General features: G+C 35.7%; 1 long non-coding RNA gene across 2 annotated transcripts; it reads left to right on the forward strand.

Moving 5' to 3' along the window:
- Positions 1-1,304: 1,304 nt before the first annotated feature.
- Positions 1,305-6,743, forward strand: LOC113078415 (uncharacterized). 2 transcript variants are annotated; one of them, XR_003281492.1, is made up of 4 exons: positions 1,305-1,399; positions 2,332-2,488; positions 2,660-2,742; positions 6,257-6,743. It is a non-coding gene; the product is annotated as an uncharacterized LOC113078415 (long non-coding RNA). The 2 variants fall into 2 exon arrangements; XR_003281493.1 differs by lacking the exon at positions 1,305-1,399 and adding an exon at positions 1,794-2,006.
- Positions 6,744-10,863: the final 4,120 nt, after the last annotated feature.

Genomic DNA, 10,863 nt, shown 5'->3' on the forward strand with positions numbered 1-10,863 from the left:
AAATTGAGTCGTTTCCATAAGTATCTGCACAATCAGGACTTTCACACGAGGGTAATATGCTTTATTTATCACTCCACTATTGACAATATAAGATGGAACCTTTTCTGTCCACAAACTTTTGCTAAAATTTTACTAATTTGACTGCATCTTTAGAAAAAAACATTCAAAATGAAGTATCATAATCAAAAGCTTCTGGACAGCTAAGATGCACCATACCAGACAAAAGTGTGTGCAGGATGTGAAACACACACTCAACTTCAGCAAAGCTCTGCAGTCACAGGAGATCAACACCTCGGACCATCAGCTGACCGAAACATAATAACGTTCAAATCTAAAACCAGGTACTTTGAGGTGCATGTTCATGCACACACTCTGGTTCCCATTCCTGATAACTGTACAGATAAAAAATATGAATCCTGCATATGGACAGTGGCAAGCTTCTGCTAAACAGGATGCAGACCCACAGATAGCAATTCAATATCAGCACAACGCCTCATTGATGCCAAAAGAAAAGCTCTGTACTACTTTTTTAAACCAACTAAGTGACGTGAGATCTGGAAAAATACAACAACACTGTAATTAAAATTGCCAGGTTTATATATATTCATATATACATTTTGCCATGGTTGCCAATTTGTAGGGGAAATAAGAGTAATAATAATTTAGCAAGGCATACAATTGTTATGAACTCACATGACAATTATGCACCATAATAATATGTTATTTAAGAAATTCATAAAATTAACATACAAAACCATTCAAAAGTTTTTTTTTATTATTATTATTAATACTGTACCTTTATTCAGCAAGGGCACATTAAATTTATCAAAAGTGTCAGTTTACATTGTTATATTTCAGATAAACACTGTTCTTTTGAATTTTCTATTCATTAGAGTATTTGCCGGAAAAAGTATCACAGTTTCCATAAAAATATTAAGCATCACAATTGTTTTCAACACTGGTAATAGTAAAAAGTGTTATGCAGCCATGACAGGAGTAAATTACATTTCAAATATATTAAAACAGAAAAGAGCTATTTTAAATTGTAATATCTTATAATATTCCTGTTTTACTGGATTTTGAGGAAATGTAGCCTTGGTGAGCACAAGATAATAGACTTCTTTCAAAAACTTTTTAACAGTAATGTACACTCAAAAAAATGATTTTTGCTCTTTGTTCAATTTAATTAATTAAAATGAGCACATACAACATAACTCTTTGTAAAAATGGTGTCAACTTAATTATATTTTACATGAACAATGTAATTTTCAAAAAATTAGGTTTACAACATTTTTTTAAATTGAGTCAACAAGAATATTTTTTGTTCGTCTTAACCGGATGCACGTCATCAACGGAAACGGATGCAGATGGATTGTTCAGCAGCGAACATGTGAGATGGGTAAGTGGCCTTTTTTTTTTCTTATCTATCACCGTCCATCTAATTTTATTTAATTAACAAACTAATTAAAATATGCTTTCTTAATATCTTGTTGCATACCAGAAAGTTATTTTTCTATAAGCACTGTATGAAAATAGCTCTTAAGTGTGTCTTTTGTAGCCGATGTTAGGTGTCTGGATTCAGCACGTGGTGCAGACTTTCTTTTTTTCTTTTTTTACTAAAAGTATCAAATAACGTTAAAATGAAGCATCGCATAACAAGAGAGAACAGAAAACCCTTCAGTACCATTAATTAATGTATAAAACCAGGGCCATAAGACACGCCCGATAATTAGAAATGGCCAAATTGTCCCCTAGGATTTTAAATTCTTACTCTGCATTCAGCTGTTGTTAGGTTGACAAAGTTTCAAATGTATATTTTAGGTCTTCCTCATCTATATTTAATTTATTGCTCGTCATTGTTAAAACGATTGAGATGCCAATCAAAGCGCACAGCAGCCAATCAAAGGCTTTAGATTAGTCACGCTTGTTAAGTTCACGTGCTCGTGACTGAATTCAACGCGTTCACGGAGTCTCTCGTCTGAAACAACAAATAGTGTTTTAGCGACGTAAGTATTACATTTCGCTGCTTCAGTAATTGTAAGTGGAGTTTTTGCATTTCTTCTGCTAGCTAGATTATGGTCATGGACCGACATTATGTCTGTGTAGGCAGCTAATAACGTTTTGTTTCTCCAAGCGCTTGTTTGTGTAAGTTAATGTTATTCTGTTACTTGCGATTAATATATCAAGAGGAATAATCGAAAATGATTTCTGTCATAAATAAGTTGTCACCCTGACCCTGTACTAAATATTTAGTTTTCTTTGTAGCACTTTAACCTTTTTTGTCTTTGCTGAATTGCCCATAAACAAGACCTCTGTAACTTATGTCTTCAGATAAATTATGAATTTCATCGGATCACAACCCTTCCTTTACACTCCAAAATTCATGTCCAAACTGGATCTGTTCTCTGATGATCTGCTAAAAGTGTTTACCAAAAAGGGTGGAGTGTTTAGAAAAAAGATTCAAGATGTGATGGTGCCAGTGTCTCAGGTAGTAGAAAGTTTTCTTTTTAATTTATTTTTTATTTTTTATATATTGCTTTTTAATACAAGCTATTGATATAGTGCTCTGTAATGCATAATGGCTCAGAGATGTGTATTGAAGGGTGTCAAATGTATGAATATCGGAACTTAAAAAAATGTTTTGTCTGTTTTCTTACAGTGCCACCATGGAGACCAAGCAAGAGTGCATTCTCAATGATCTATGCATCTACCTGAATGAAGATGAATATGATGGAGTATTTGGTGAGTATAGAGTCAAAAACTGCTGATGGGTAAAGAGTTAATGTAAAAATTTTTTTTAATTTTAAAATATTGAGTAAATTGTAAAGCTCCGATATGAATTAAATGACTGATGTTAACTTCTCTTTAAACCTTTGTACTCCACACAGCCACTGGTTTAGGTTTACGTGATATCATCCTGTTTGATAAGCACAGTTCTTAATAGTCAATTCGATTCACCTTTATTTATGTAGTACTTTACACAATACACATTGTCAAAGCAGCATAATTAAACAGGAAAATTGTTTGTCGATAATGCATGAGGACAATAACAAACAGACAGTTTTTGTCTTGTTTTTTTTAAGAAAAAGTCAGTTCATTGATTATTCAGTGATGTCATCATCCAGTTCAACTCTCTTCCAATAGTGTCTATGCAATCAGTCAAGCATCCACATTCGCCAAAGGTGGCAGTGGCAAGGAACCAAAACTTAAAGGGATAGTTCACTTTCAAATTAAATTTTGGTATGTTTTAGCTTACCTCAAGAACATCCAAAATGTTCCGCAGTATTTCCCATTTTGATATTTTTAGGTCAAACTGTTCTTGTCTGTGACCCATATAATGGATGTCTATGGTCACCACCTCAAAGAGCATGCACAGAGGAGTCAAAATTAAACAATTCCCCACCGTAAGTACACATTGATGACCCAAGACACGAAACGAGCGGTTTGTGTAAGAAAAAGAACAGTATTTATATCGTTTTTACCTCCTGTACACAACCACGTCCAACTGATGTGAGGGTGCGAGTGCTTCCTGATGTGTGACGCGTGCGCGCTCTGGCTTAGTCTGCGCAAGCACGGAAAGCGCACTTATTGTTTCCACTTACTGTCTATGGTTTACACAGAGATTTCCGAAGTGTTAACTTACACTGTGAAGATTTAAACATATTTATACGTACAGGAAATTGCAATGGAAGACGATTTCAATATATCAACAGACAACGTTGAATTTGTCACAGCCATATTTATTTGAACCAGAATACACAGATCAAGTACTCGGGAGCGATCATGGAATCATCCGCTGCGGCAGCACGTCTTCAAACCTCAGAGACCGAGATCTCTTAAAAATTGGTGGTGTTTTAGTAGCAAGTGTTGTGAGATGCCAACAGAACTGGAGAACATATGTTGTCACGAATGGAACAACTACAAGACGACAACAAGGACATTATCGTATCACACACCAGCCTGACTGAAGATCCTGAGTTTCCTCCGCTGTTGAGCCGCAGCATTTTGCACGTTGCATTTAGTTTGCCATGTATAAACTGGAGGCGACGTCCAATGCCAGAGGGACCCAATGGCACGCTGTCAATAGAGTAATGTGTTGTGTTTATTGTAATTTCAACGATTATAGGGTGCATTATAAACAAATAATTACAGTTACTGCATTATATTTCAGACAGTGCAGATTGGTGGTGTATTGTGTGGTAAACAATAAACAATGAGTGACGTACACGCGTGAGAGATCGCTTCCGGCGCTTTCCGTGCTTGCCAGAAGCACTCGCACACTCAGATCAGTTGGACGTGGTTGTGTACAGGAGATAAAACCAAAATAAATACTGTTAATTTTCTTACACAAACCGCTCGTTTTGTGTCTTAGGTCATCAATGTGTACATACGATGGGGAATTGTTTAATTTGGACTTCTCTGTGCATGCTCTTTGAGGTGGTGACCATAGACCTCCATTATGTGAGACACAGACAAGAATGGTTTGACCTAAAAATATAAAAATGTAAACTACTTCGAAAACAAAAGACACCTACATCTTGGATGCCCTTAAGTTGAGCTAAAACATACCTAATTTAATTTGAAAGTGAACTATCCCTTTAATTAGTGACGGAAATGGAAAATAAACTTTGGGCCTGATGAAAAGCAGCAGTTTAATTCCAGGCTTCACGGGGTAGTCGTGGCCTAATGGTTAGAGAGTCGGACTCCCAATCGAAAGGTTTTGAGTTCGAGTCCCGGGCCGGCAGGAATTGTGGGTGGGGGGAGTGCATGAACAGCTCTCTCTCCACCTTCAATACCACGACTTAGGTGCCCTTGGCAAGGCATCGAACCCCCAACTGCTCCCCGGGGGCCGCAGCATAAATGATGCCCACTGCTCCGTGTGTGTGTGTGTGTGTGTGTGTGTGTGTGTGTGTGTGCGCACCTTGGATGGGTTAAAAGCAGAGCACGAATTCTGAGTATGGGTCACCATACTTGGCTGTATGTCACGTCACACTTTAAAGAGCAAAATATATATATATATATACCTTTAACATACAAAGTAATTACATTCCGTTTGTTCAGTAATAAAGTAATATATTTTACAAGGCGCTCGTTTAGGTGAATGGCATTGCATCCATCTATGTTGGTTTGAAAATAAAGTGACTAATGATTTTATAGATGAAATTAAAGTACACAAACCTGTTTTTTGGCAAAGATTTGCACCAATTTGGTGGTGCCAAGGACTACGCTGTTCTTAAAAAAATTGAAAAAAAGCTTGTACTCAGTAACTCAACCGTTTTCAGAGAATGAGGGAAGGGTGTGTTGTCAGCAGTTGTTTTAATTGTGCCCAGTTTTGGTTAAAGTTAAGTAATATTGATTTGAAATAAGTATCGGTAGCATTTTATAATAATGGTCCATCAGTTAATGTTAGTTAACTGCATTAGTTAACATGATCTAAGCAAGAACAATCCTTCTACAGCATTTATGAATCTTAGTTTGTTAATTTCAACATTTACTAATGCATTATTCAAATCAAAAGTTGTGCTTGTTAACATTAGTTAATACACTGTGAATTAGCATGAACTAACAATGAATTACTGTATTTTCATTAAGATTAACAAAGATTAATAAATACAGTAATGTATTGTTCATTGTTTGTTCATGTAACTTAATGAATTAACTAACATTAACTAATGGAGATTATTCTAAAGTGTTACCGAAGTATCAATGGCTCTTGAGTATGTCTGGATTTTATCAATGTAATTTGTTAATGTCATTAATCTAAATGAATTAAAAATTTCAAACAGTCACTGAGTGATAGTTAGAGATTTTAAGGTAGCATAGTTATTCATTGTTGTGATATTGACAGAGGCACTGTATTTTCCATTATAAAGTGGAACACAGTCTGCCAAAGGTGTTGAGTTGGGTTGTGATCTGGTGACCGAACGCCATAGCATTGTTTTAAGATGGCTCGTGGCGGTTTGAATGTGCTGTGGAAGTGGAGTTGTTCACTAAAAATAACTGTTGTTTCTCTCCAAATATGTGTATTTTCAGTGTCACATTATAGCATTTTATTACACTACTGTACCATTATTTATTAATGATTTAGAACTATTCCATTGAGGTCCACAAGTCTAAAATAAGCTGAGTGCACATTTCTTAATGTTTGTATTGGGGTTTTCATTTAAAAAAAAAAAGAAACATGCCGTATAATTTTTTTATATATATATGACATACATTTACAACTTTTATATATCATTTTTTTTTTTTTCCAAAGGATGATGACCCTGCAAGAACCGAAGCGGACATAAAGAAGACCTTTTAGGGATTCTGTGATGAAGGCATGAATTTGCTGATGCAACAGAAGACCCTGAAGATATCTGCATTGTGCTGGAAGATGTGGAGGTGCTTTCTGGTTTAGGTAATGTAGCATTGGCTACAGCCATGCTACTTGGACTAATATACTCTTTAAATCTTACTCATCCATAGGAGATCCATTACACTTTTAAGGTGCTCCAAAAAATGATTCTCGAGCTGAACTTGTGTAAATTGTCTGCCAAAGCACAGGCGCAGAAAACAAAACCCTTCACTTGGGTGTGCTGTTTGAGGATCCCTTTGTGAATGCTGTTTTATTTCCTTGTATGCTCATGTGTTTTTGTTGTATCTGAATTTTTGCATGATGAGCAGAGGTGATTAAGTCTCTCAATCACATTTAATCTCATGTTTAAGAAAACAAAATAAAATAACATTTTATTATATTCTTATATGCTCATGTTTTATTTGCATTGTCATTTCTTAACTTAGTGAGCATGTTTAATTGCCATATTTGCAGTTTTAAGAAGACACTCAAGGTTAAATGTGCTCATGTTTTAAATACAGATTTTTACTAAATGGACTGACTTTTAACATATTGACGTTCTTCACAGGAGTTGACTATAGGTATACAGTAAATAGGTTTTAATGTAATAGAACATGTATTTCACTTTCATTTGGAAGTAACTGTAGAATCAAGTTAGATAAGTGTAATGATTTAAATTTTTTCTAGTAGGTAGGACAAAAATGTTTGTAGTTGACATTGCATTGTTAGATATAGTAGACATGACCAAATTGAATGTAGTTAACATGGCATTATTTTATATAGTAGGCATGACAAAATTCAGAGTAGTTAACCTGACACAACTTTCTCTATTAGGCATGGCAAAACTTTATCTAGTAGAATGGACCAATTTTCTTTTTGTTGTCTTGACTAAAATAATTTAAGTTTGTACAACAAGATTACTACAAATCATTTCAAACTAATTCGATATTGTTTGGAAAATGTAATTAAATTTCGTGGAAAAGTTTACTCAAATTTTTTTAAGTTCGTTCAACAACTTTTTTTTTTTGAGTGTATCTGAAAGTGTTCTTTAGATCTTATTCCTTGGAAAAAAATGTATTCTTTGGGAAGAAAAAAATGATAATTTAATTAAATAATAAATAATGAATAAAGATTAGATATTTTAAAGATAGCTGGTAAGATAGTAAGGATCAAAAGCTATCACACCTTTCCCATCCATAAACTAAGTAAATAAAAACAAGATGAACTTTAAAGACCTGCCCAATATACAGTAGTGATCACCAACAAAATAGGATTTAATAAAGTGTGACCTAGTAAACTCAGGGTCATGAGTTTTTTAAGCAATACATTCCCTTTAAAGATCTATTTCAAATGACAAAATGATGGTGAGAATAAAAGATCACTTTTACTTTGGGCTCTCAGCAAGAGCCTCATTTTGTAACACACATTTCATCAAAACAGTTTGAATGGAGACTGTAAAAGAGAACAGAGTCTCAGCTGTAACAAGGTGTTTCTACACATTCTGAATGGCCTTCTTTTCTAGGCTAGGAGGTCAAAGGCGTAGTACAGAGAGAACTGAGAGAGGAGGTATAAATAGAAAGAGATAGAGAAGAGAATCACAGTGGTGTGCGAGACACAGTTGGCCTGGAGGAAGGAAACGTGTGAAACGGGAACCCACACGGAACAATGCTGCCACCAAAGAGATAAGACAAGAGGCCTGTGAAGGACCAGAGATTGTGAGAACTGCAATGCAGCTATAGACCTGCAACAATGCTGAAAGCTTAAAGCTTCTTGGAAACTTCTAGAAATTAATATGCCTCTTAAAACCTCTCCAAATTGTCTCAGTTTGGGGGTTTGAATAGGTTTGAATTAGAGGAAAGGAAGAACACATGTTAAATCAATTGGCGACAGTGCCAGATAGAAATAAAAACAAACCATCCGAATAATGTCACTTTTTGGGGCTGTTCAATTGCAGACTCCTTCGCTGCCAAATCCTCATGGCTTTGATATTTTGTTAAACACGCACCCGCTTGTAGACTCCGCAGACCAACTTAATGCTAATTACAGGAAACACACAAAAACCCCAAAACACATCAACCTATGTGTGATGTCACTCATGCCTGAAACTTCTTAGCTCATGGCAAAATAAACCAGAATATAGTAGCCTACATGTAACCACTGGGACAAATGAAGGCAGGAACTACATTAGAAAGTACATTTACAACCTTTTTGTGAAGCAGTGGTGAGATTAGTGCATAATTGTGGCAATGATTCCAGAATATTCAGCAAGAGTATTTCTTTTTTAAATCACAAACTATCTATAATGCCAGAGCATTGCCATACCCATGTGGTTAAGGGGGTTGTTTGCACACTGCAAGGGTGTTTTGTGTATATATGTGTACGGACAGTATGTATGAATGTATGTATACATTTTATATTTCCACACTTCAAAATATTTCAGTTTAAATTTCAAGTAAGTCATATATATTTGATAGATAGATAGATAGATAGATAGATAGATAGATAGATAGATAGATAGATAGATAGACAGATAGATAGATAGATAGATACATAGCATCAGTGCTGCCACCTACTGTTAGACTGACGCCATTACAGCATAGTAAAGTAACATGCACAGTGTGCTAATTGATTGAAAAAGTGTTCAGATACAATATGAAACCACACTCAGTATATCACTTTTTCAAGGTTTAGATATGGACTGCAAACACTTTGCTTCACAGGAAATCCAAGGGTGTATATATAAAATTCTGATTGAAAACAGGTAACTAACTATTTCAAATCGTATGCAGTATGCAGTGAACAGGCTCAAATTAAAGACACTTATGTAAGTGGAAAATTTACTCAGTGTGAAATTATTCAAATTAATTCTATCTGGGGGTCTTTGAGAAATTGGTTCAGCAGCCCCTTGCTCGGATTGTTAGGAATTTCTGAGACTTCATCTATTATTTAGAGAAGCAAAGCCATGTACAGGGGGTGGTTTGCCCTTTGAAAACGTACCACTGCCGTGCGGTGGTCTTCACCCCCAGTCCCAGTCACTTATTTATTCAAAAGACACATTCTCGTTTTTTCCACAAGGAAAAATGGAGGACGAATGGATGAAAGGTGGTTAAAATTGGTAAAAAATTGGATGATTAAAAAGGCGCTGCAAATCTTCACAACACATGCATATAACGAAACGCAAATCATCACAATACATGCATATTGTGAGATTTTGCAGCGTGTTTCGCTATATGCATGTGTTGTGATGATTTGCAGCGTGTTACGTTATATGCATGTGTTGTGATGATTTGCAGCGCGTTACGTTATATGCATTTGTGATGATTTGCAGCGCGTTACGTTATATGCATGTGTTGTGATGATTTGCAGCGCGTTACGTTATATGCATGTGTTGTGATGATTTGCAGCACGTTTCGTTATATGCATGTGTTGTGATGATTTGCAGCGCGTTACGTTATATGCATTTGTGATGATTTGCAGTGCGTTACGTTATATGAATGTGTTGTGATGATTTGCAGCGCGTTTCGTTATATGCATGTATTGTGATGATTTGCAGCGCGTTTCGTTATATGCATGTGTTGTGATGATTTGCAGCGCGTTACGTTATATGCATGTATTGTGATGATTTGCAGCACGTTTCATTATATGCATGTATTGTGATGATTTGCAGTGCGTTTCGCTATATACATGTGTTGTGATGATTTGCAGCGCGGTTCGTTATATGCATATGTTGTGAGGATTTGCAGCACTTGTGTTGTCAAACTGAAGATGTGTTTTTTCAATTTGCATGTGTTGTCTTAAATTGCAGCGCGTTGAGCTATCTCGGCCACCGGGAGTCTATGAGTCATCTCCCATCACATCACTGGGTCCATTTACTCTGCACGGTGCCGCTGAGCTTCCAGCTGAAAGGAAGGAAAAAAAGAAAGAACGGGGAAAAAATACAGGGGAACGGTATCTGCTAAGAAAGACTTGGAATTTCCTTATCATAAAATGTTTACGACTCTTAAATTCCAATGGATTCCACACAGACATAACATGTCTCTCATAAAAATGATAATGGAAAAAAAATGTTTTATGTGAAGGTGCAATGATGCACTGATAAGTAAAGCATAGTATGTATCTAATTCAGCTCTTTTAAAATTCCAGTGAATTTGTATGTATCAACTGACTCTTTTTGCTAGTTCATGGTACATTCAAGTTCACCCAAAAATAAAATGTCATTCAAATTTACTCACCAATTTACAACACAATAATATTGCATTCTCCACTGATAATTTTATCTTGTCTGAATCAGGATTTGAAATATGCACAGATCAAGCAGATTACAGGCAGAAACAGTTCAAAACAGCTCTAAACAAATATGGATTTTGATGTGGGAGGACTCAGGGAATTGACTTTTCACTGGAGGAAGTGTTATCATGGATTACAGACTGATAGACTCATATTACTGAACATGTTTTGGCCAGAAGTGATGATTTGAATTTAAAACACCTTAATGGCTCACTCCCTAATGAATCACTTCACAAAAC

This window comes from Carassius auratus, unplaced genomic scaffold (assembly GCF_003368295.1).
Source record: "Carassius auratus strain Wakin unplaced genomic scaffold, ASM336829v1 scaf_tig00025696, whole genome shotgun sequence".
NCBI classification, from domain to species: domain Eukaryota; kingdom Metazoa; phylum Chordata; class Actinopteri; order Cypriniformes; family Cyprinidae; genus Carassius; species Carassius auratus.